This window comes from Ovis canadensis, chromosome 4, assembly GCF_042477335.2.
Source record: "Ovis canadensis isolate MfBH-ARS-UI-01 breed Bighorn chromosome 4, ARS-UI_OviCan_v2, whole genome shotgun sequence".
NCBI lineage: Eukaryota > Metazoa > Chordata > Mammalia > Artiodactyla > Bovidae > Ovis > Ovis canadensis.
Window position 1 is genome coordinate 127,782,646 of NC_091248.1, and position 22,893 is coordinate 127,805,538.

At 41.4% G+C, this 22,893-nt stretch overlaps 1 protein-coding gene and 1 pseudogene across 1 annotated transcript in view; one reads left to right on the forward strand and one right to left on the reverse strand.

The window, feature by feature from the left end:
• Window positions 1-22,893, forward strand: part of LOC138439615 (GTPase IMAP family member 7-like) — a 566,929-nt gene that overhangs the window by 146,832 nt on the left and 397,204 nt on the right. The gene's annotated exons all lie outside the window — the stretch shown is intronic.
• On the reverse strand, window positions 20,334-22,462 carry LOC138439063 (sulfate transporter pseudogene; annotated as a pseudogene).

Consider the following 22,893-nt stretch of genomic DNA (forward strand, 5'->3'; position numbering starts at 1 on the left):
GGAGGGCCCAGTGGTGATGACTTAAAGAGACAGCAACATTAACCAGTGAACTGGTGGGTATGCAGTATTGTCACTGCATATCCTATCCCATGCTGATTTCCTGGTAGCTCATCTGGCAAAAAAAACTGCCTGCAATACAGGAGACCCTGGGCCAGAAAGATACCCTGGAGAAGAGATAAGCTAACCACTCCAGTTTTCTTGGGCTTCCCTGGTTAGCTCAGTTAGTAAAGAATCTGCCTGCAATGCAAGAACCTGGGATGGGGAGGTCTGCTGGAGGAGGGCATGGCAACCTATGCCAGTATTCTTACCTGGAGAATCCTCACGAACAGAGGAACCTGGAGGGCTGCAGTCCATGGGGTCACAGAGTCAGACACGACTGAGGAACTAAGCACATCCTATCCCTTAGCTCTGGGCTATGGTAATGTTTTCCAAAGGTTTCTGTGACAGCAGCATCTTGTCCGCAACAAGGGCAATAACATCAGTGAGGAAGAGCATGTTAGGTTTCTGAGATCTCTTTTTATTTCCAACTTTTGACCAATAATCTTATCTCCACTTGTCTCTTGCTTTTTAGGCATTTTAAAATAAAATTTCCTCTTGAGTGTCTCCTTTCCCAGGACAGGAATTTTTGAGTGAACATCAGCATGGACAATGCCACAAAAGTGGTTCTGCCTGCCAGGAACATTACCCTCTAGGTTTACTGAGATATAATTGAATGTACCATCATAAACATATAAAATGCATGATATATTGATTTGATTATACTTACATATTGCAAAATGATTCTCATCACAACATTAGCTAACATCTGCATCACTTCACATAATTATCATTTCTTTTTGGTGCTGAGATCTACTATCTTGGCAACTTTCAAGCAGGTAATACCAAATTGCACTATAATCACTGTATGTGTACATACTCATCTCCCTGGAGGTTTGTACTTTTTGACCAACATCTTCAAATTTTTCCCACCCCCCAGCCCCTAGTAACCAGCATTCTACTCTCCATTTCAAGGAATTTGACTTTTTAAGATTCTACATTAAAAAGTGATACCGTATACTATTTGTTGTTCTCTGTCTGACTTATTTCACTTAGTAAATGCCCTCAACTACACACAATTGCACTCATCCCACACGCTAGCAAAGTGATGCTGAAAATTCTCCAAGCAAGGCTTCAACAGTACATGAAGCATGAACTTCCACATGTTGAAGCTGGATTTTAAAAAGGCAGAGGAACCAGAGATCACATTGCCAGCATCCGTTGGGTCATAGGAAAAACAATAGAATTCCAGAAAAACATCTCCTTCTGCTTCATTGACTACACTAAAGCCTTTGTGTGGATCACAACAAACTAGAAAATTCTGAAAGAGATGGGAATACCAGACCACCTTACATGCCTCCTGAGAAATCAAAGAGCAACAGTTAGAAATGGATGTGGACTAGTTTGCATTACCACTGACAGTGTAAGAGGGTTCCCTTTTGTCCACACCCTGTCCAGCATTTATTGCTTGTAGACTTTTGGATAGCAGCCATTCTGACTGGTGTGAATGGTACCTCATTATGGTCTTGATTTGCATTTCTCTGATAATGAGTGATGTTGAGCATCTTTTCATGTGCTTGTTAGCCATCCATATGTTTTCTTTGGAGAAATATCTATTTAGTTCTTTGGCCCATTTTTTGATTGGGTCATTTATTTTTCTGGAATTGAGCTGCAGGAGTTGCTTGTATATTTTTGAGATTAATTCTTTGTCAGTTGCTTCATTTGCTATTATTTTCTCCCATTCCGAACGCTGTCTTTTCACCTTGCTTATAGTTTCCCTTGTTGTGCAGAACCTTTTAGTTTTAATTAGATCTCATTTGTTTATTTTTGCTTTTATGTCCAGTATTCTGGGAGGTGGATCATAAAGGATCCTGCTGTGATTTACATTGGAGAGTGTTTTGCCTATGTTCTCCTCTAGGAGTTTGATAGTTTCCGGTCTTCCATTTAGATCTTTAATCCATTTTGAGTTCATTTTTGTGTGTGATGTTAGAAAGTGATCTCAGTTCAGTTCAGGCACTCAATCGTGTCCGACTCTTTGCGACCCCATGAATGGCAGCACGCCAGGCCTCCCTGTCCATCACCATCTCCCGGAGTTCACTCTGACTCACGTTCATCGAGTCCATGATGCCATCCAACCATCTCATCCTCTGTCGTCCCCTTCTCCTCCTGCCCCCAATCCCTCCCAGCATCTGAGTCTTTTCCAATGAGTCAACTCTTCACATGAGGTGGCCAAAGTACTGGAGCTTCAGCTTTAGCATCATTCCTTCCAAAGAAATCCCAGGGCTGATCTCCTTCAGAATGGACTGGTTGGATCTGCTTGCAGTCCAAGGGACTCTCAAGAGTCTTCTCCAACACCACAGTTCAAACGCATCAATTCTTCAGTGCTCAGCCTTCTTCACAGTCCAACTCTCACATCCATACATGACCACAGGAAAAACCATAGCCTTGACTAGACGGACCTTAGTTGGCAAAGTAATGTCTCTGCTTTTGAATATGCTGTGGAGGTTGGTCATAACTTTTCTTCCAAGGAGTAAGCGTCTTTTAATTTCATGGCTGCAGTCACCATCTGCAGTGATTTTGGAGCCTAGAAAAATAAAATCTGACACTGTTTCTACTGTTTCCCCATCTATTTCCCATGAAGTGATGGGACCAGATGCCATGATCTTCGTTTTCTGAATGTTTCGCTTTAAGCCAACTTTTTCACTCTCCTCTTTCACTTTCATCAAGAGGCTTTTTAGTTCCTCTTCACTTTCTGCCATAAGGGTGGTGTCATCTGCATATCTGAGGTTATTGATATTTCTCCCTGCAATCTTGATTCCAGCTTGTGCTTCTTCCAGCCCAGCGTTTCTCATGATGTACTCTGCATATAGTTAAATAAGCAGGGTGACAATATACAGCCTTGACGTACTCCTTTTCCTATTTGGAAAAAGTCTCTTGTTCCATGTCCAGTTCTAACTGTTCCTTCCTGACCTGCATACAGATTTCTCAAGTGGCAGGTCAGGTGGTCTGGTATTCCCATCGCTTTCAGAATCTTCCACAGTTTATTGTGATCCACACAGTCAAAGGCTTCGGCATAGTCAATAAAGCAGAAATAGATGTTTTTTCTGGAACTCTCTTGCTTTTTCCATGATCCAGCAGATGTTGGCAATTTGATCTCTGGTTCCTCTGCCTTTTCTAAAACCAGCTTGAACATCAGGGAGTTCACGGTTCACGTATTCCGGAAAGCCTGGCTTGGAGAATTTTGAGCATTACTTTACTAGCATGTGAGATGAATGCAATTGTGTGGTAGTTTGAGCCTTCTTTGCCATTGCCTTTCTTTGGAATTGGAATGAAAACTGACCTTTTCCAGTCCTGTGGCTACTGCTGAGTTTTCCAAATTTGCTGGCATATTGAGTGCAGCACTTTCACAGCATCATCTTTTAGGATTTGAAATGGCTCAGCTGGAATTCCATCACCTCCACTCGCTTTGTTCGTAGTGATGCTTTCTAAGGCCCACTTGACTTCACATTCCAGGATGTCTGGCTCTAGGTGAGTGATCAAACCATCGTGATTATCTGGGTCGTGAAGGTCTTTTTTGTACAGTTCTTCTGTGTATTCTTGCCAATTTCTTCTTAATATCTTCTGCTTCTGTTAGGTCCATACCATTTCTGTCCTTTATTGAGCCCATCTTTGCATGAAATGTTCCCTTGGTATCTCTAATTTTCTTGAAGAGATCTCTAGTCTTTCCCATTCTGTTGTTTTCCTCGATTTCTTTGCATTGATTGCTGAGGAAGGCTTTCTTATCTCTTCTTGCTATTCTTTGGAACTCTGCATTCAGATGCTTATATCTTTCCTTTTCTCCTTTGCTTTTTGCCTCTCTTCTTTTCACAGCTATTTTTAAGGCCTCCCCAGACAGCTATTTTGCTTTTTTGCATTTCTTTTCCATAGGGATGGTCTTGTTCCCTGTCTCCTGTACAATGTCACGAACCTCATTCCATAGTACATCAGGCACTCTATCTATCAGACCTAGGCACTTAAATCTATTTCTCACTTCCAGTGTATAATCATAAGGGATTTGATTGAGGTCATACCTGAATGGTCTAGTGGTTTTCCCTACTTTCTTCAATTTAAGTCTGAATTTGACAATAAGGAGTTCATGATCTGAGCCACAGTCAGCTCCTGGTCTTGTTATTGTTGACTGTATAGAGCTTCTCCTCTTTGGCTGCAAAGATAATAATCAATCTGATTTTGGTGTTGACCATCTGGTGATGTCCATGTGTAGAGTCTTCTCTTGTGTTATTGGAAGAGGGTGTTTGCTATGACCAGTGCATTTTCTTGGCAAAACTCTAGTAGTCTTTGCCCTGCTTCATTCCACATTCCAAGGCCAAATTTGCCTGTTCCTCCAGGTGTTTCTTGACTTCCTACTTTTGCATTCCAGTCCCCTATAATGAAAAGGACATCTTTTTTGGGTGTTAGTTCTAAAAGGTCTTGTAGGTCTTCATAAAACCATTCAACTTCAGTTTCTTCAGCGTTACTGGTTGGGCATAGACTTGGATAACTGTGATATTGAATGGTTTGCCTTGGAGACGAACAGAGATCATTCTGTCATTTTTGAGAAAGTGATCTGCTTTCATTCTTTTACAAGTGGTTTCCAGTTTTCCAAGCACCACTTGTTAAAGAGATTGTCTTTACTTCATTGTATATTCTTGCCTCCTTTGTCGAAGATAAGGTGTCCATAGGTGTGTGGATTTATCTCTGGGCTCTCTATTTTGTTCCATTGATCTATATTTCTGTCTTTGTGCCAGTACCATACTGTCTTAATAACTGTGGCTTTGTAGTAGAGCCTGAAGTCAGGCAAATTGATTCCTTCAGTTCCATTCTTCTTTCTCAAGATTGCTTTAGCTATTCAATGTTTTTTGTATTTCCATACAAATCCTGAAGTTATTTGTTTTAATTCTGTGAAAAATACCACTGGTAGCTTGATAGGGATTGCATTGAATCTGTAGATTGCTTTTGGTAGTATACTCATTTTCACTATGTTCATTCTTCCAATCCATGAACATGGTATATTTCTCCATCTATTAGTGTCCTCTTTGATTTCTTTCATCAGTGTTTTATAGTTTTCCATATATAGGTCTTTAGTTTCTTTAGGTAGATATATTCCTAAGTATTTTATTCTTTTCGTTGCAATGGTGAATGGAATTGTTTCCTTAATTTCTTTTTCTACTTTCTCGCTATGGAGAATGGTGTGGAGATTCCTTAAAAAATTGCAAATAGAACTGCCTTATGACCCAGCAATCCCACTTCTGGGCATACACACTGAGGAAACCAGAATGAAAGACACGCATGTACCCCAATGTTCATCGCAGCACTGTTTATAATAGCCAGGACATGGAAGCAACCTAGATGTCCATCAGCAGACGAGTGTATAAGAAAGCTGTGGTACATATACACAATGGAGTATTATTCAACCATTAAAAAGAATACATTTGAATCAGTTCTAATGAAATGAATGAAACTTGAGCTGATTATACAGAGTGAAGTAAGCCAGAAAGAAAAACACCAATAAAGTATACTAACACATATGTATGGAATTTAGAAAGATGGTAAGGATAACCCTGTATGTGAGACAGCAGAAGAGACACAGATGTGTAGAACGGACTTTTGGATTCTGAGGGAGAGGGAGAGAGTGGGATGATTTGGGAGAATGGCATTGAAACATGTATACTATCATGTTAGAAACGAATCACCAGTCTATGTTCGATACAAGGTACAGGATGCTTGGGGCTGGTGCACGGGGATGATCCAGAGAGATGATATGGGGTGGGAGGTGGGAGGGGGGTTCAGGATTGGGAACTCATTTACACCCGTGGCAGATTCATGTCAATGTATGGCAAAACCAACACAGTATTGTAAAGTAAAATAAAGTAAGAATAAAAATAAAAAAAAAAGAAATGGATGTGGAACAAAGGACTGGTTTCAAATTGGGAAAGGAGTACATCAAGGCTGTATATTGTCACCCTGCTTATTTGACTTACATGCACAGTACATCGTGCGAAGTGCCGGGCTGGATGAATCATAAGCTGGAATCAAGTTTGCTGAGAGAAATATCAATAACCTCAAATATGCAAATGACACCACCCTTATGGCAGAAAGTGAAGAGGAACTAAAGAACCCCTTGGTGAGGGTGAAAGAAGAAAGTGAAAAATCTCACTTAAAACTCAACATTCAAAAAATGAAGATCACAGCACCTGGTCCCATCACTTCATGACAAATAGATGGAGAAGCAATGGAGACAGTGGCAGATTTCATTGTCTTGAGCCCCAGAATCACTGCAGATGGTGACCGCAGCCATGAAATTAAAAGAAGCTTGCTCCTTGGAAGAAAAGCTCTGACCAACCTAGACAGTATATTAAAAAACAGAGACATTACTCTGCCAACAAAAGTCCATCTGATCAAAGCTATGGTTTCTTCAGTAGTCATGTATGGATGGGAGAGTTGAACCATAGAGAAAGCTGAGCACTGCAGAACTGATGCTTTTGAACTGTGGTGTTGGAGAAGACTCTTGAGAGTCCCTTGGACTGCAAGGAGATCCAACCAGTCTGTCCTAAAAGAAATCAGTCCTGAATATTCATTGGAAAGACTGATGCTGAAGCTGAAGCTCCAATACTTTGGCCACCTGTTGTGAAGAACTAACTCATTGGAAAAGACCCTGATGCTGGGAAAGACTAAAGGCAGGAGAAGGGGATGACATAGGATGAGATGTTTGGATGGCATCACTGACTCAATGGACATGAGTTTGAGCAAGCTCCAGGAGCTGGTGATGGGCAGGGAAGCCTGGCATGCTACAGTCCATGAGATCGCAAAGAATCACACATAACTGTGTTACTGCACCAAAATGAACTGAAATACCCTCAAGTTCCATCCACGTTGTTGTAAACAGCAAGATGTCTTTCTCGTGGCTGAATAATATTCTACTGTGTGTGTATGCATGTATGTATATATATATATATATATATATATATATATATATATATATATATACATGGCTTCCCTGATGGCTCAGTGGTAAAGAATATGCTTGCAATGCAGGAACTGCAAGAGACGTGGGTTTGATCCCTGGGTCAGAAAGATCCCTTTGAGAAGGAAATGAGAACCCACTCCAGTATTCCTGTCTAGGAAATTCCATGGACAGAAGATCCTGGCAGGCTGCAGTTCATGGGGTCACAAAGAGTCAGACCCTAATGAGCACACACATATATATATGCACACAGTCTACATCACCTTTATCCATTCATCCATAGACAGAACCGTAGGTTGTTTACGTATCTTGGCTATGTGAATAATACTGCAATGAAGATGTGAGTGCAAATACGACATCAAGATTCTGTTTTCTTGTCCTTTGGATAGAATCCAGAAGTAGGATTGTTCAACATATAGTAGTTATATTTTTAATTTCCTGAGGAACTTCCGTACTGTTTTCCATAGTGACTGCACTAATTTGCTTTCTTACCACTGTGCACACAGGTTCCCTTTTCTCCATATTCTCACCAACACTTGATATTGCTTGTCTTTTTTTTAAATTTATTTTTAATTGAAAGATAATTGCTGTATATTTTCATGCTGCTTATTTAACTTACGTGCAGAGTACATCATGAGAAATGCTGGGCTGGATGAAGCACAAGCTGGAATCAAGATTGCCAGGAGAAATATCAATCCCTTCAGATATGCAGATGACACCATCCTTATGGCAGAAAGCAAAGAAGAACTAAAGAGCCTCTTGATGAAAGTGAAAGAGGAGAGTGAAAAAGCTGACTTAAAACTCAACGTTCAGAAAACTAAGATCATGGCATCTGGTCCCTTGCTTCATGGCAAATGGGTAAGGAAACAGTGGAAACAGTGTCAGACTTTATTTTTGGGGGCTCCAAAAACACTGCAGATGGTGACTTCAGCCATGAAATTAAAAGACACTTGCTCCTTGGAAGAAAAGTTATGACCGACCTAGACTGCATATTAAAAAGCAGAGACATTACTTTGCCAACAAAGGTCCATCTAGTCAAAGCTATGGTTTTTCCAGTAGTCATGTATGGATGGGAGAGTTGGACCATAAAGAAAGCTGAGTGTTGAAGAATTTATGCTTTTTAAGTGTGGTGTTGGAGAAGACTGTTTAGAGTCCCTTGGACTGTAAGGAGATCCAACCAGTCCATTCTAAAGGAAATCAGTCCTGAATATTCATTGGAAAGACTGATGCTGAAGCTAAAACTCCAATACTTTGGCCACCTGATACAAAGAACTGACTCATTTGAAAAGACCCTGATGCTGGGAAAGATTCAAGGTGGGAGGAGAAGGGGACAACAGAGGATAAGACTGTTGGATGGCATCACCAACTCAATAGACATGAGTTTGCGTAAACTCCAGCAATTGGTGATGGACAGGAAGGCCTGATGTGCTGCAGTCCATGGGGTCGCAAAGAGTCAGACATGACTGAGCAACTGAACTGAACTGACTGACTTGCTTTATAGTATTGTGTTGGTTTCTGCCTAACATCAACATGAGTCAGCCATAGGTTTACCTTATTATTGATTGTCTTGTTGATGATGGCCATTCTAACAGGTACGAAATGATATCTCATTGTGGTTTTGATTTGCATTTCCTGCATGATTAGCAGTGTTGAGAATTTTTTCAATTATCTGTTGGCCATGTGCATGTCTTCTTTGGGAAAATGTCTAGTAAGTTTGCTCATTTTTTAATTGAATTGCTTATTTCTTTTGCTAGAGAGTTGTATGCATTCCTGGTATACTTTTTAATTTTTACCCCTTATCAGATATTTGATTTCACATTTTCTCCCATTCCATAAGTTGCCTTCACATTTTGTTGATTGTTTCTTTTGTTGTGCAGAATTTTTTTACATTGATATAATCTCACTTATTGATTTTTGCTTTTTTTAAAAAGATTTTTTTTCCCCAGTATTTATTTATTTGACTGCACCGGGTCTAAGATTTTTGCTTTTGTCACTTGTGCTTTTGGTGTCAAATCCAAAAGATCATTGCCAACCTGATGTCAAGGACCTTCCCCACTATGTTTTCTTCTAGAAGTTTTGTGGTTTTAAGTCATATGTTTAAATCTCACTCTGTTTTGAATTGATTTTTGTTTTTGGTGTATGATATGGCAACCCACTCCAGTGTTCTTGCCTAGAGAATCCCAGGGAAGGGGGAGCCTAGTGGACTGCTGAGTATGGGTTCACACAGAGTTGGACACAACTGAAACGACTTAGCAGCAACAGCAGCATAGGCATCTAATTTCATTCTTTTGCAGGCGGTTGTCTAGTTTTTCCAAACCATTTGTTGAAAAGGTACTTATTTCCCCCACTGTATACTCTTGGCTCATTTGTAGTAAACTGATTTACCATATATACATGGGTTTATTTCTGAGGTCTGTGTTCTGTTCCATGTGTCTGTTTTTGTGCCAATACTATATGATTTTGATTAGTGTAGCTTTGTAATACGATTTGAAATCAGAAAGTGTGATGCCTCTAGTTTTGTGCTTCTTTCTTAAAACTTCTTTGCCTATTTGAGATCTCTTGTGTTTCTTACAAATTTTAGCACTGTTTTTTCTATTTCTGTGAAAAGCACCCTTGGAATTCTGATAGGGATTGCATTGAATCTACAGATCTCTTTGGGTAGTATGGACATTTTTGCAATATTAATTCTTTCAATTCATGAGCATAGAATACATTTTCATTTATTTGTGGCTTTTAATTTCTTTTATCAATGTCTTGTTTTCAGTGTACAAGTCTTTCTCCTCTCTGGTTAAATTTATTCCCAGGTGAGTTATTCCTTCCGATGCTATGTAAATGAGATTGTTTCCTCTTTCTGATAAATCATTATCAGTGTACAGAAATGAAACTGATTTTTGTATATGATTTTTATCTACAATTTTACTTAATGTGCTTATAACTTATCACATTTTTGGTGGGGTCTTAAAATTTCCTGTATATAAGACCATGTCACTTGAAAACAGAGACAGTTTTATTTCCTTCTGACTTAGATGTTCTTTATTTCTGTCTCTTACTTAATTGCTCTACCTAGGACTCCCTGTACTATGTTGAATAAAAGTGGCAAGAGTGAGCATCCTTGTAATTTTCCTGAGTTTAGAGGAAAAGTTTTTCACTGTTGAGTATGACAGCTATAGGCTTGTTGTATATGGCCTTTGCTATGAGAGATATGTTCCCTTTGTATCTAGTTTGTTCAGAGTTTGTATCATGAAAGGACATTGAATTTTGTCAAATGTTTTTCTGGTGTCTATTGAGATGATCACGTGGTTTTTATTCTTCACTGTGCTAGTGTAGTGAATCACATTGTGGATGCTGAACCATCTTTGTGGCCCTCATTTCCTTGTTTTTGAATAGTGTATTTTCTTACCTAATTGCTCTAGTTAGAACCTCTGGTAAAAAGTTGAAATGAAGTGATGAGAGCAGATATCCTTGTCTTATACCTAATCTTGGCAGGAAATTTTTCAGTCTCTCACCATTAAGTTGGAGAAGACAATGGCACCCACTCCAGTACTCCTGCCTGGAAAATCCCATTGATGGAGGAGCCTGGAAGGCTGCAGTCCATGGGGTCGCTGAGGTCGGACACGACTGAGCGATTTCACTTTCGCTTTTCACTTTCATGCATTGAGAAGGAAATGGCAACCCACTCCAGTATTCTTGCCTGGAGAACCCCAGGGATGGGGGAGCCTGGTGGGTTGCCGTCTATGGGGTCACACAGAGTCAGACACGACTGAACTGACATAGCAGCAGCAGCAGCATCATTAAGTATGGTACTAGTTAGAATTTTCACAGATGACTTTTAACCAGGTTGGAAATTTCTTTCTCTTTCTACTTTGTTGAGTGTTTTTAATATACTATGAAATGGCATTCATTTTTCTCAAAAACTTTACTAAATCTATCGAAATAACTTTTTTTATACTATTGATATGGCTTACTAAATTAATTATTATATCAATTGATATTCAGCCAATATTTCTTCCCAAGGTAAATTTCCCTTGTTCTTGGTGTATCAGTTTAGTTCAGTTCAGACACTCAGTTGTGTCCGACTCTTTGAGACCCCATGAATCGCAGCACGCCAGGCCTCCCTGTCCATCACCAACTCCCGGAGTTCACTCAGACTCACATCCATTGAGTCGGTGATGACATCCAGCCATCTCATCCTCTGTCGTCCCCTTTTCCTCCTGCCCCCAATCCCTCCCAGCATCAGAGCCTTTTCCAATGAGTCAACTCTTCGCATGAGGTGGCCAAAGTACTGGAGTTTCAGCTTTAGCATCTTTCCTTCCAAAGAACACCCAGGGCTGACCTCTTTTAAAATGGACTGATTGGATCTCCTTGCAGTCCAAGGGACTCTCAAGAGTCTTCTTCAATGTCACATTCAAAAGCATCAATTCTTCGGTGCTCAGCATTCTTCTCAGTCCAACTCTCACATCCATACATGACCACAGGAAAAACCATAGCCTTGATTGGATGGACCTTTGTTGGCAAAGTAATGTCTCTGCTTTTGAATATGCTATCTAGATTGGTCATAACTTTCCTTCCAAAGAGTAAGCGTCTTTTAATTTCATGGCTGCAGTCACCATCTGCAGTGATTTTGGAGCCCAAAGAAATAAAGTCTGACACTGTTTCCACTTTTCCCTATATATTTCCCATGAAGTGATGGGACTGGATGCCATGATCTTTGTTTTCTTAATGTTGAGCTTTAAGCCAACTTTTTCACTTTCCTTTTTCACTTTCATCAAGAGGCTTTTTAGTTTCCTCTTCACTTTCTGCCATAAGGGTGGTGTCATCTGCATATCTGAGATTATTGATATTTCTCCTGGCAATCTTGATTCCAGCTTGTGCTTCTTCCAGCCCAGCGTTTCTCATGATGGACTCTGCATAGAAGTTAATAAGCATGGTGACAATATACAGCCGTGACATACTCCTTTTACTATTTGGAACCAGTCTATTGTTCCATGTCCAGTTCTAACTGTTGCTTCCTGACCTGCATACAGATTTCTTAAGAGGCAGGTCAGGTTGTCTGGTATTCCCATCTCTTTCAGAATTTCCCACAGTTTATTGTGATCTACACAGTCAAAGGCTTTGGCATAGTCCATAAAGCAGAAATAGATGTGTTTCTGGAACTCTCTTGCTTTTTCCATGATCCAGCAGATGTTGGCAATTTGATCTCTGGTTCCTCTGCCTTTTCTAAAACCAGTTTGAACATCTGGAAGTTCATGGTTCAAGTATTGCTGAAGCCTGGCTTGGAGAATTTTGAGCATTACTATACTAGCATGTGAGATGAGTGCAATTGTGCAGTAGATTGAGCATTCTTTGGCGTTACCTTTCTTTGGGATTGGAATGACAAATGACCTTTTCTAGTCCTGCGGCCACTGCTGAGTTTTCCAAATTTGCTGGCATATTGAGTGTAGCACTTTCACAACATCATCTTTCAGGATTTGAAATAGCTCAACTGGAATTCCATCACCTCCACTAGCTTTGTTCATAGTGATGCTTTCTAAGGCCCATTTGACTTCACATTCAAGGATGTCTGGCTCTAGGTGAGTGATCACACCATCGTGATTATCTTGGTTGTGAAGATCTTTTTGGTACAGTTCTTCTGTGTATTCTTGCCACCTCTTCTTAATATCTTCTGCTTCTGTTAGGTCCATACCATTTCTGTCCTTTATCAAGCCCATCTTTGCATGAAAAGTTCCCTTGGTATCTCTAATTTTCTTGAAGAGATCTCTAGTCTCTTGGTGTATACTTTCCATATAATTGCTGGGTTCACCTTGCTTCTATTTTATCGATGACTTTCGCATCTGTATTCATAAGATATGCTGCTGTTGCTGCTGCTGCTGCTAAGACATGTCAGTTGTTTCCTACTCTGTGTGACCCCATAGACCGCAGCCCACCAAGCTCCACCATCCCCGGGATTCTCCAGGCAACAGTACCAGAGTGGGTTGCCATTTCCTTCTCCAATGCATGAAAGTGAAAAGTAAAAGTGGAGTCGATCAGTCGTGTTTGACTCTTCGCGACCCCATGGACTGCAGTCTACCAGGCTCCTTCATCCATGGGATTTTCCAGGCAGGAGTACTGGAGTGGGTTGCCATTGCCTTCTCCTATTTTCATAAGATATATTGGCATGTAATTTTCTTATATTGTTGTGTCTTTTTCTGACTTGGTATCAGAATAATACTGGCATCATGGAATGAATTTAAATGTATTTTTCTGTTTTGGAATGGTTTGTGAAGAATTGATATTAATTCTTGGATATCTGGCAGGATTTATCAGTGAAGTCATTTGGGTCTGCATGGTTTTTTTGCTTTGGGTTTTTTTTTTTTTGGTAGAAATATTTTTTATTGGTATTGAATTTCTTTATGAATTATAGATCTATCCAGACTTCATATTTCTTCCTGACTCAATTTTGATAGCTTATTAATTTGTTCATTTTATCTAAGTTATCTAATTTTGGGAGCATAAAATTGTTCATGAAATTTCCATGTAATTGTTTCATTTCTGAAAGCTGAGTAATAATGTTTCCTCTTTCATTTATGATTTTAATTATTTAATTCTCCTCCATATATTTTCAGATAAGCTGTCTAGAGATTTATAAATTTGTTCATATTTTTAAAAAAAACAAGTTTAGACTTTATTAATTTTCTGTTTTCTAGATCAATAATTTCCATTCTAATCTTTACTATATCCCTCTTCTGGTTGCTTTTAGGTTTTAGTTTGCTTTTAATTTATTACTGTTTCAATGTGAAATATCATGTTACTGGTTTGAAATCTTTGTTTAGTATAGGTGTTCCCAACTATGAAATCTCCTCCAAGCATTGTTTCAGCTGCACTCTCTAAGTTCTGCCATGTTGTTTTTTCATTTTCATTCATCTCAAAGTATTTATAATTTCCTGTTTGATATCTTTTTTGACTCATTGGTTAGTTAAGATTGTGTAGTTTAATATTCCACATATTATTGAATTCCTCATTTTTCCTGTTATTTTACTCCATTTTGGCTGGGAAACTTACTATGTATGATTTCAGGCCTCTTGGGCTTCCCTGGTGGCTCAGTGGTAAAGGCTCTACCTGCTAATGCAGAAGACATGGGTTTGATCCCTGGGTTGGGAATATCCCCTAGAGAGGGAAATAACAACCCATTTCAGTATTCTTGTCTGGGAAATCCCATGGAAAGAGGAGCCTAGTGGGCTACAGTCTATGGGGTGACAGAAGAGTCAGACAGGACTTAGCAACCAAACAACAGTGACAACAACACAAACTTATCAAAGTTTGTTTCATGTCCTTATAGATGATCTAATTAGGAGAATACTCCTTGTGCACTTGAAAACAATGTGTAATCTGCTGCTGGTGGAGTATTCTTGTATTAGACCTTGTTGATTTCCAGTGTTTGTCACATCTTTTATTTCTTTGTTGAGCTTCTGATTAATTGATATATGCATTATTCATAGTGGAGTATTGGAGTGTATAGCTATTGTAAGAAACGCCGCGGGAAGAAGGAGCCACCCCTATAGACCGTTGATCAGGGCCTTTTATTGGGCGGTTGCTCTCGGGCAGAACTCCCGGGGGCGGGGAAGCAAGGAAGCAAGGGGGGGTCTGCGAAGCAAAGGGAGTCTACTTGGGGGTAAAGGAGTCTGCGGGGTCTAGGGAGTCTGCAGAGCCTGTGAGGGTGGGGAAGGGTTTTATAGTCCGGGCCAGGGCTCCCATATAAGGAAGAAAACGTGGGCTCAGCGGTGATTGGTGTCCAAGGGCTCCGTGTCAGCTCCTGATTGGACGGCGAGGGCTTCGTGTCGGCTCCTGATTGGTCGGCTTGGTTGCCGGGCCGTCTCCGGGGCGTGTCTGCAGCGCCCTCTGCTGGGACATGTCCCGACATGCCTGACCTTGCCCTGACCTCTCATCCTGACCTCGCCCTGAACCTTTCATCCTGACCTCACCCTGACCTTACAGCTATTATTGTGCAATATCCCCTTGATTTTGGTTATTTTCTGTTTGATGTGTTTCAGGGCAGGGCTCAGTTGTTATGTTCATATATTTGTAATTGTTATATTTTCAAATTCATTGAATCATTCCTCTGTTGGTTCAAAATGTCATTAAGCCCCTAGAAGTACAATTTTAAATTTCAGGTTTACTTTCAAATATCAGAATGTTTATTTTGTGCTTCCTTAAAATATAAATTTTATCTCTTTATTGACATTCTCTACTTGATGAGATATTGTCATCATAACTTCCTTTATTTCTTTAGGTGTGATTCTTTCTGTTCTTTAAATGTATTTATTATTTGCTACTTTGATGCCTTGTCTTCAAATCCAATATCTAGTCCCTCTAACAGGCAGTTTCTGTCACCTTATCTTTTCTAGTATATGGATTATAGTTTTCTGTGTCTTATAGCTTTTCTTAAAAACTTGACACTTTACGTAATATAGTGTAGCAACTCTGGATACTGTTCACCTTCTCTTCTTCTGGGGCTTGATTTGCTGCTCTTCCATACTTTCTTGATGACTTCACTAGGCTCTAGTCTACATGTCTCTGTAGCTCAATTGGTAAGAATCTAAAGAGCCTCCAGATGAAAGTGAAAGAGGAGAGTGGAAAACTTGGCTTAAAACTCAACAATCAGAAAACTAAGATCATGATCTGGTCCCATCACTTCATGGCAAATAGCTGGGGAAACAGTGGAAATAATGGCTGACTTTGTTTTGGGGGGCTCCAAAATTACTGCAAGATGGTGACTGCAGCCATGAAATTAAAAGATGCTTGCTCCTTGGAAGGAAAGTGATGAGGAATCTAAACAGCATATTAAAAAGCAGAGACATTACTTTACCAACAAAGGTCCATGTAGTCAAAGCTGTGGTTTTTTCAGTAGTTGTATATAGATGTGAGAGTTGGACTACAAAGAAAGCTGAGCACCCAAGAATTGATGCTTTTGAACTATGGTGTTGGAGAAGACTCTTGAGAGTCCCTTGGACTGCAAGGAGATCCAGCCAGTCCATCCTAAAGGAAATCAGTCCTGAATATTCATTGGAAAGACTGATGTTGAAGCTGAAACTCCAATACTCTGGCCACCTTATGCAAAGAACTGACTCATTGGAATAGAGCCTGATGCTGGGAAAGATTGAAGGCAGTAGGAGAAGGGGACAACAGAAGATGAGATGGTTGGATGGCATCACCGACTCAATGGACATGAGTTTGAGTAAACTCCAGGAGTTGGTGATGGACAGGGAGGCCTGGTGTGCTGCAGTCCATGGGGTCACAAAGAGTCAGACACGACTGAGCGACTGAACTGAACTGAACTGCCTGAAGTACAGGAGTCCCCAGGTGGATCCCTGGGTCAGAAACATCCTCTGGAGAGGTAAATGGCATCCACTCCAGTATTCTTGCCTGGACAATCCCATGGACAGAGGAACATAGTGGGATCACTCCATGAGATCACAAGAGTTGGACTAATTGTTAAACTGTACCACCACCAGGCTCTTTTGGTGAAGTATGTTTCTCCCACCCGTTCGTGTCCATTTTGCTGTTGGGAGAAATACCAACAACCTGAGATATGCAGATGATACCACTCTAATGGCAGAAAGTGAAGAGGAACTAAAGAGCCTCTTGATGAGGGAGAAAGAAGAAAGTGGAAAAATTGGCTTAAAACTCAATTCTCAACAAATCTTAGATCATGGTATATGGTCTCATTATTTCATGGCAAATAGGAGAAAAATTGAAAACTGCCAGATTCTATTTTCTTAGAATCCAAAATCACCATGGACAATGATTACAGCCATGAAATTAAAAGACACTTGTTCCTTGGAGGGAAAGCTATGACAAACCTGGATAGCATATTAAAAAGCAGAGACAGCACTTTGCCAACAAAGGTCCAAACAGTCAAAGTCATAGTTTTTTCGGTAGTCATATATGGATGGATATGAGAGTTGGACCATAAAGAATACTGAGCACCGAAGAATTGATGTTTTAGAACTGTGGTGCTGAAGAAGATTCTTGAGAGTGCCTTGGACTGCAAGGAGATCAAACCAGTCAATCCTGAAGAAAATCAACCCTGAATACTCATTGAAAGGACTGATCCCGAAGCTTCAATACTTTGGCCACCTGATGCAAAGAGCTGACTCATTGGAAGAGGTCTTGATGCTGGAAAAGATTGACGGCAAGAGGAGAAGGGGATCACAGAGGATGAAATGATTAGATAGCATCACTGACTCAAAGGGCATGAAGTAAGCAAACTGTTGGAGATAGTGGAGGACAGTGGAGCCTGGCATGCTACAGTCCATGGGGTTGCAAAGAGTTGGGCATGACTTAGCAACTGAATAACAACAATAACAATAACAGAAGTCTCCCCAGTATGAAATCTCTGATGTTGCTGCTCAGAAGGTGCAGTCACTGGCATTCACACAGTTACCTGGGATAACAATAGTTTTTAGCAGTGCTCTCTCTGAAAGTTTCTTTCCCTAATCTCTCTGTTTATCTGTGTGTCTCTATTGGTGTTATACCCAGGTGTTAGGCTTACTAATTGCCAGTTGATTGTACTCTAATTTTTAACAATGCCCATGGACATACATTAGTCCACAGTCTATCTAATTAAATTTGGTTTACTTTGCTGGGATAGTTTTCATGGCCAGCTTTTCAGGTTTCTCTGATCCTAGAAGGACTCTTCTTACCTGTTTTTCTACTTCTTGCTGGTAAACTTGCTGGCTTATGATTTCTCGTATGGCTCTCAAGGGATTACCAGTTCAGTTCAGTCACTCAGTCATGTCCGACTCTTTGCGACCCCATGAATCACAGCATGCCAGGCCTCCCTGTCCATCACCAACTCCCAGAGTTCACTCAAACTCACGTCCATCGAGTCAGTGATGCCATCCAGCCATCTCATCCTCTGTCGTCCCCTTCTCCTCTTGCCCCCAATCCCTCCCAGCATCAGAGCCTTTTCCAACGAGTCAACTCTTCGCATGGGGTGGCCAAAGGACTGGAGTTTCAGCTTCAGCATCATTTCCTCCAAAGAAGTCCCAGGGCTGATCTCCTTCAGAATGGACTGGTTGGATCTCCTTGCAGTCCAAGGGACTCACAAGAGTCTTCTCCAACACCACAGTTCAAAAACATCAATTCTTTGACACTCAGCCTTCTTTATGGTCCAACTCTCACATCCATACATACCACTGGAAAAACCAGTAGCCATTCTAGAATGTAGAAGTAGGTTAAAAATGATTTTGCATTTTTGCTATTTTTATCTCATTTGTTTAAAATAATACGCTTTTCATTTTTGCATAAACTAGTCTCCTAGTCCTAACTTTGGAAAATCATTTATTTTATTCATCCATGAAAGTCCAGATACAGAACTTTAAGCTTTCAATGTTGGACATACTTGCTTTTGAAAAGAAAATATTGCTATGCCACAACCTGTGATCAGGTCTCATAAATAATTCACCCACAGAATCTGGGTTGTATGAATGTGTGCTTCTAAATCCTCTTACATAATAGTTTTAGAGGATTCAAAAAGCCTGCAATGCAGGAGACCCGAGTTCAATCCCCGGGTTGGGAAGACATCCTAGAGAAGGGCATTGCAACCCGCTCCAGTATTCTTGCCTGGAGAATTCCATGGACAGAGGTGCCTGGTGGGCTCCAGTCCATGGGGTCACAAAAAGTTGGACATGACTGAGTGACTTTCATTTTCACCTTGTTTCATAGAGCTAAAAGCTGTCACTGTCATCAGTATTCCTTGTACATCAACAGGGTGCATGGCAGTAAGCTTTCACTCTGTTTTCACTAAAAACATCTGCAGATTAATTACTGGTGCTCTTTGGGAAGCACACTATCACTTATGTGCATTCTTTTCCATTGGTTACAATAAATTTTTCTTGCAGAGTAAATAAAGATGACCAGCAGCTTCTCAATATGAGAAAGACTGTCAATTCCCAGTTGACCCTTGCTAAAATATCATAAGAAGGAAAAAAAAAATCACTGAAAAATAATTAAATTATTTAGGGAAGCTGTCAGTCATGCCTTTTTGCAATCTATCCTGAACTATTTGCTTTAGGCTCATTTAAAAGGCTACATATGGGCTTCCCTGTGTAAGGGAAGGGCTTCCCTTCCTATATACCCACTTCAGTGGTAAAGAATCCTCCTGCCAATGCAAGAGACACGGGTTCCATCCCTAGTCTGGGAGGATCTCACATACTGCAGAGCAACTAAGCCTGTGTGCCACAAGTACTGAGATTGTGTTCTAGAGCCCACATGTCACAACTCTAGAACCCATGCTTCCCAGCAAGAGAAACCCACATTCCCTGCAACTGGAGATTAGCCCCCACTCTCTGCAACCAGAGAAAAGCCCAGGTGCAGCAGCAAAGACCCAGTGCAGCCAAAAATTTTTTTTAAAATGTAAAGGTTACATAAAATTACCCAGCCAGCATTTTACCTTTTGCCTGGCCAACTCGTTACTCACTGCTCATCAGATGCAGCAGTTTAGGGCAGATTCCATGGGAAGCACACAGCGGTAAAAGAGAAGTCCTCAGAACCAAGGACAGGTAGGGATCACAGAAGAGACAGGGAGGATTCTCACTGTGTCGGCTGATTTTGAGTTCTTTTCTTACCTACTTACCCTAAAGAAAAAAGGCTGACTAAAAACATCAAATGTATCCTCAAGAGTGTTCTGTATAAAGTGGGGCTGGCTGGTAGGATTTTGCAAACCTGCTCAGCCATTAGACTCCTGGTAAGACTTTGCCTGAGAACTGTCAGAGATCTGACTGCCATCTGGTGGGGCAGGGAAGACAAGGACGAGGGAAGCCGAAAGTGAGTACAAGCTTGTCTAGTTACTACCCTACACTCAGGAAGCTTCTCTACCTGCTGTTACACTAGCAGACACACTATCCTTTCTACTCCCTCTCTAGGGAGCCCTGCCAAACAGGCTCCAGCACTTCTCATGTAAATGCCATCTTTACCCCTTCACCTCCTGAGGAAGGAAGAGTCCAGACGCTTATCTCCTAACAAGATGGTCATTAACTTTGGGGTTTACTCTACATTTCGATTCAACAGATATTCATTTGATTCCATATGTGCAAGAAAGCTGAAAACCTCGGCAGTTTCTTCTTTTTGATTCTGCCTAACTAAAAGCTCTGCTGCATTTGTGTATCAACAAAGGCTATCAGCTTCAAAGGAACAGTTCTGTCCATCCAAAAGGCCAAAGTCTCCAGGGAGCAACAATTTCCAGGTTCACGGTACAAAATGCGGCACACCTGAAATTTTAAAAACCTGGCTAGACAGTATTCCTCCCTTCCATCTACTCTCAATCACTGGAAAAGCTGAGACCATTGGAAACATACATATCTTTCAAGTTTTGAGAGTCTTCTACAAAAGTCATGCCTCACATACACTGTAAAAGAGATTTTCCTCTTCATTTCTCCAGCACTCTCCCTGGGCCAGGGAGTCCCTCACAGAGGGATTGCACTCAGCCAGCAGAACCTGGATGCCGATGGCCTCATGAACCCTGAGAACTTCTTTCATCATATGGATCCCTGCTGGATCTAAAAGCTGTGCTGCACAGCAGTCAGTCACAATGGTGTGGAACTCTAAGGAATCATGGGAAAGTCGCACTGATCCTGGATTCCACTGAGAGTGGTTGTTTCCCTTTTGATCTTTTTCTTAGCTACCTTCTTCCGAGCTGCCTATGAGATGATTGGTGGCATCACCGACTCAATGGACGTGAATTTCAGCAAGCTCTGGGATTTGGTGATGGACAGGGAGGCCTGGTGTGCTGCAGTCCATGGGGTTGCAAAGAGTCGGACATGACTGAGCTACTGAACTGAGCCAAACTTACTAAGACTGGATTGAGAGCAGGGTTGTTTTCTAAAGATTTACAATATTCTCTCTTCATGTAATAGAGAGTGGATTCAAAGTGGACAACCTTGATGGCTGATTTAGCCTGATAGGTCTTGTAGGCAGATATGGAGTCAAAGATTTCAGGCTCTTTTGCTGGGCCAAGCAGTGAAGTCTTTGACTTCTGAGTGTAGAGGATGAGCCAAAACATAGAAAAACCAACTGCAATAAGCAGGCCTATTTCAGTACTTAGTTCAGAAGACAGCATAGTGCCAAACCAGATAACTATCTATTTGGCTAATTCTCCACATTGTTCATGGAATTCTCTAGGCCGGGATACTGCAGTGGGTAAATGTTCCCTTCTCCAGGAGATTTTCCCAACCCAGGGATCGAATGGGAGTCTCCTGCATCGCAGGCAGATCCTTTACCAGCTGAGCTACCAGGAAACCCCCATATCTTGGGCAGATTCTTAAATTTACACAGGGCTTTCCAGAGATAGGGCTTTCCAGAGATTTGGCTTTCCAGGGTGGGCTAGTGGTGAAAAACCGGCCTGCCAATACAGGAGACATAAGAGACACAGATTGTATCCAAGGGTCAAGAAGATCCCTTGGAGGAGGGCATGGCAACCCACTCTGGTATTCTTGACTGGAAAAGCCCTATGGACAGAGGAACCTTGTGGGCTATAGTCCGTGGGGTCACAAAGAGTCGGACATGACTGAGCGACTAACACTTTCACTGTCAGTGATGAATAATCCCCGCCGTTACTTCAAGGGAGTCTGAGTCCAGGGAGATGCTTGGCCTGAGATGTAACAGCTGTGAAGGAGGCACAGGTGACAAATGCCCTCAGCAAGGCATCTGAGAGAGAGACTGAAACAAAGCCCGCTTGATGGAGCCCGTGGCTGCCTGATACACTCCAACCTTCAAGGTTACCGTACTGTCAACTATAATGTCATAGCTGCTTGCGTTACATATCTTGCCTGATGTCTGGCTTAATAATGTGCTCTCATCTGAAACCATTCCCAAAGAAGGAGCAACATGAGCAGCATCATAGACAGCTCCGTACAGTTCTCAGTCAACTACAGCTGACTGATCATAAGGCACAACACTCCAAAATGCCCACAGAGATGTGATGGAGGTCCCCAATAGGAAGTAAACGAAGCCGACAAAAGATGTATGTAGACCATCGACATGTTCCTGGCCAGGCGAGAGAGAATAAGCAGTGGGCTGGGGCACCAACAAGATGCCCACAATCAAGCCAGCCAGCACATCTCCTCAAATATTTTTCTTCAGATTATATTTTGGGAGCCAGTGCAAAACAGGAAGGAAACCAAAAATGATATTTTGGGGTTTGGTTGGATGGCACTGACAACTCTAGTTTTTCTGTGATAAATTGTCTGAAGTTAGTATCTGGTTTCTCTTAAGGCTCCAAGTGGACCCTAGGATAAGGTCTGCATTGATCATTGGTCTCAAATCACTGGAAGCTGTTACATGATTCCTCTTCCTGCTCCAGAGGGATCCTACATGGAGAACTGTATTGGTTGTTTCTGCAATGGAGTCTTCAGATGAAAGACTATATTGCTTTTTATTTTTCAAAAACATTTCTGGAGATAGACGTTCCAGCCTCCCTGAGCAAGTCAATCAGATTGGCGGATTCACACAGGAGCTCTTCAGTCCTCAGTGCAACCGGTCCAGGATGCTCTTCTCACTTTCTATTTTCAGGCCAAACTAGGTTGAGTGCATTCCATCTACTCTGGAATAGCTAGCTCTCTGTGATTTCTGGGTCAAGAGACTTTTCCAACTTGCTTGAGTCTGGGCCATCCCCACACAACCTGGCTTCAAGGTTCATCTTCCATCATGGTGGGACTGAGGGGATAAGATGGTGTGGGCAGAGGCACCCACATCTAGGCAGGCATGCCTTTAACCTATCAGTCCCTTGCCTGGCTCCTGTAAGAGGAGGGCTCAGCCAGGCAGGGCAGGGGAGTGGCATGCAGGCACTATCTGGGAGGTGCAGAGTGAGAACCCAGCACAGT